This window comes from Octopus bimaculoides, chromosome Z (assembly GCF_046866305.1).
Source record: "Octopus bimaculoides isolate indiv1 chromosome Z, ASM4686630v1, whole genome shotgun sequence".
NCBI lineage: Eukaryota > Metazoa > Mollusca > Cephalopoda > Octopoda > Octopodidae > Octopus > Octopus bimaculoides.
In genome coordinates this window covers 51256050-51260358 of record NC_142944.1, presented here as the reverse complement: position 1 = coordinate 51260358, position 4309 = coordinate 51256050, and the positions used below count along the sequence as shown (strand labels likewise).

The following is a 4309-nucleotide window of genomic DNA, read 5'->3' as shown; positions in this document are numbered from 1 at the left end:
CATGTATGCATGCGTGGGTAGGATGGTTGACAGGAGCTGGCCAGGTAGCAAACTACCCTAGGCTACTGTGTCTGTTTTAGGAAGGTTTCTACGGCTGGATGCCCTTCCTAACACCAACCACTGCAGATTAGACTCAGTGCTTTCTATGTGGCACTAACACAGGCAAGGTTAGTTTTGGAAATACAATAAAAAAAACCCCAAAAATCTTGTTTTAAATGTTACAAAGCCTCTTAGGAGTAGCAGCCAAAATATATCAAATTTCATCTTACTGTCTTAAAAAAGGAAGGACACATTGGACAGTATTGTCTCTGGACTACCAAATGATCAGATAGTCATGGTTGGTGCACTTTTGGTCACAAAGTCTGTGCAGGAGTGGCTGTGTGGTAAGTAGCTTGCTTACCAACCACATGGTTCCGGGTTCAGTCCCACTGCATGGCACCTTGGGCAAGTGTCTTCTTCTATAGCCTCGGTCCGACCAAAGCCTTGTGAGTGGATTTGGTAGACGGAAACTGAAAGAAGCCCATTGTATATATATATATATATATAATAATAATAATAATAATAATAATATTAGGGACAAAATCCAAAATTACAGGTAAAAACTCAATTAAAATCAATTTTTTTTTCTATATGTGATAGTGGATTTTCATCGATGAGTTCTTGAAACTTGGTTATTTTCCCTAAAACTATATATATATATATATATATATATATATATATATATGTATGTGTGTGTATATGTTTGTGTGTCTGTGTTTGTCATCCCAACATCGCATGACAACCGATGCTGGTGTGTTTACATCCCCGTAACTTAGCGGTTCGGCAAAAGAGAGCAATAGAATAAGTACTAGACTTACAAAGTCGATTTGCTCGACTAAAGGCGGTGCTCCAACATGGCTGAAGTCACATGACTGAAACAAGTAAAAGTATAAAAGAGTAAAAGAGTCAGGGCTTACCTAGAGGCTAAACAAGAGCAATAACCTGTCATATTGGAAACAATGTGATTGTATGATGGCATTCTGAATCCAAATGCTGCCAATTTTGGCTTCGCCTTTCATTCGTTCAAGGTTGTTAAATAAGGGGCTGATGTAGATTGACTGGCCCTTTCCACAAAATCTCAGGTTTTGTGCCAATGCTAGAAAGAATTATTACTGAGTCAGACAAAATGCTTAACAACATTTCTTTCAGATTTATGTTCTGAGTTCAAAAGCTGCCAAGGCTTACCTGCCTGTTTTCCTTTTGGGGTTATTAAATAAGTACTTTTTGAGCAATGGGGTTGATGTAATTGAATAAACCCCTCCCACAAAATTTCAAGCTTTGTGCCCATAGCAGAAAGAATATGACTGGCTGTTTGTCCCCCAACAAATATAAGGACCGGAGTTGTTTAAATTAGGGACTAAGTTAGTATGCAAAGACAGGATGCATGTCTCTTCTTTTTTCTCAGTCTGTCTGTTTGATATGAGAAACCACTTTTATTTCACAGTTGACTGGTTTGTATTAAGAAAGATACTGCTCAGCCGGAAACAAAAAAAAAATGTATCTTCCAAACAATATGCTTCATACAAATTAGCAAAATTTGGGTGACAGTAAAAATAAGAAGCAGTAACGGCCAGGCCAGTATGTGCAGGAGGGAGGATGTGTTTTGTGTGTGTGCACGTGGGTATATGAGTGTGGGAGAATAAAGGAGTTTGAGTGTATGTTCGTGTGAGTGCGTATTATAGATTCGTGCATTAATTTAGGCAGTGTTAAGTAGCTGACACACATCATAACAACAAATCATGAAATGATAATTAAATAAATATATTTAGTGTAAGTAAATTACCACTTTATGAAAACTTTTCATCATGTTTTATATGGGTCAAATGTCATGCTTAAACTGTCAACACACACATCAACATGAAAAAATATTGAATACTAAAATACTGCTGGCTGTTGTTACCACTGTTGCTGTTGTTGTTGTTGTTGTTACTTGGATCCAGGTCAGCCCAGATCAAGCAGTCGTATGATTAAGGACATTCCAGCAGTGGCCATCCAGTATATTTATGGGTAACTAAGACTACATCATTAAATGTTGAAAGTGGTGAATTAGCGAAAATCATTAGGGTACCTTGTGGTGTTTCTTCCAGCTGTTTTTACATTTTGAGTTCAAATCACACAGAAGCGAATTTTTACCCCTGCAGACTTCTAAAGGGCCACCTTAGGGTGGTGGATTGGTGATTAGAGCATTGGACAAACTCATCATCATCATCATTGCCATCATTATCATCATCATTTAGTGTCTGCTTTCCATGCTGGCATGGGTTAGATGGTTTGACTGGAACTGGTAAGCTGGAGAACTGTACCAGGTTCCAGTCTGATTTTGGCTTGATTTCTACGGCTGGAAGCTTTTCCTAATGCCAACCACTCCAAGAGAATAGTGGGTGCCTTTTGTGTGCTACTGGCACAGGCAATGACTACAATTTCATATGGTTTATATATACATGTATATATGTATGTATGAATATATACATTAGCTATGGCAGTACATATTCTGAAATTGGAATGATACAGAGAAGATTAGCTACGGCAATCCTGCACAAGGATGAAATGCAAATTCGTGAAGCATTCCATATTTTTTTTATAGGCACAGTAGTAGCTGTGTGGTAAAAAGTTTGCCTCCCAACCACATGTTTTTGGATTCACTTCCACTTTGTAGCACCTTGGGAAAGCCTTGTGAGTGGATTTGGTTGATGGAAACTGAAAGAAATCCGTTGTACATATATATATATATATATATATATATATATATATATATATATATACATACATATATATATATATACACGCAGCATAGCCCGGCTTTGCCCGGGATTAAGTTGGGATTATTAAGCTAATCAAGTTCTTTATTTCAAACCAAACTAAGTAACATGACTTCAAATTTGGGAAGAATCAGTGTTGCAACTGGAGCGCATGGGTTGGGAGTTTGATCGCCAGAGGTGATCAGGTTACACATGCCATCCCTTTGAAAGCACCACCACCATCATCTAACCACTCTTTGCCCATGGGTTAGGAACTCTCCCAGCAAGGAAAATAGAATGACCAAAAGGGCTCCCGATTTTCTGTGTCAGAAGCGGTTATGTTCAGATCACAACTAAGTCTATATATATATATATATATATATACCGGAGTAAGCACATGAAATGTGCAACAAGATGGAAAAAAGAGTACTCAAATACCAGAGGTAGAGTAATATGCTTTATTTAAAAGCAGCAGAAATATAACAAAAAAACCGTTACTCTGAGTTTCACGTTCCCGTTCATCGGACAGTTTTGTTAGAAATGGAGAAAGGATATCCTTTCTCCATTTCTAACACCTATGGAAGACGGAGACCCAGGAAGACATGGGATGAAGTGGTGAGGACCAATCTCAGGATGTTGGGGCTCACAGAGGAAAGGTCTGGTGATGTGAGGTTCTAGAGAAGATCTGCCTGCATCAGCAAACCTGAGTTCTAGAAGCGTTAAGTTCCACCCACATGTAACAATAAAATTTTCATACACTCTACCCCAACAAACTAGACTACATCCCCCTTTTCCAAACCTCCTGTTTTTTTCCTCATATTTCCTCTTCATACACTCTAATTATCTCCCACTCCCCAATCCAGTTCTCACTACTCTGCTCACTGTATCCTTGCTTCCACCCACCCCCTTTCGTCCCCTCCCCACCCCATTTACACAGATTCTCACCAGTCACAGCATTCCCCACCCCCACTCCTTACTCATGACTCCTTTGTGGCACCCTGCCAGCACCTGCCACAATTCATCTCTCTCTTCCTTACTCTACCATCCCATCCATGCCATGATCCCTGTTCCTTGCAAATTAACCCTGGCACTTACTGCCATTTTTCTCCTGCTCTTGTTGTCTGCTACTCTTTCTCCCTCTGTCTCTCTTTCCCTTGCTCTCCCCTCTGGCTGAGTAATCATGTATCCCCTCTACAGCAACAAACCTGTTTCTTCCCTCATTCTTGATCACTCTCTCTCTCTCCCTTCTTCTCTTGCTCTTACTTCTGGTTAGATAACCATGTATCTCTTTTACAGCAGCATACCTCTTTCTTATTAACTCCCCCCTCTCGGTAGGTAACCATGCCCCTCCTCTTCAGCAGCACACCTATTTCTACCTTCATTCTTGCTAACTCTTGCTCTCTTTTTCTCTCTCTCTCTCTCTCTCTCTCTCTCTCTCTCCCCTCTCTTTGGCTGGATAACCTTGTACTTCCTCTACAGCAAAACACCTGTTTCTGCCTCTCTGTCACACTCTAACCATTCATCATCTGACA

At 39.9% G+C, this 4309-nt stretch overlaps 1 non-coding gene across 1 annotated transcript; it reads left to right on the top strand.

The window, feature by feature from the left end:
- Window positions 1–2504: 2504 nt before the first annotated feature.
- LOC128249652 (U6 spliceosomal RNA) lies at window positions 2505–2616 on the top strand. Its single transcript, XR_008265768.1, has one exon. It is a non-coding gene; the product is annotated as a U6 spliceosomal RNA (small nuclear RNA).
- The last annotated feature ends 1693 nt before the right edge of the window (window positions 2617–4309 follow it).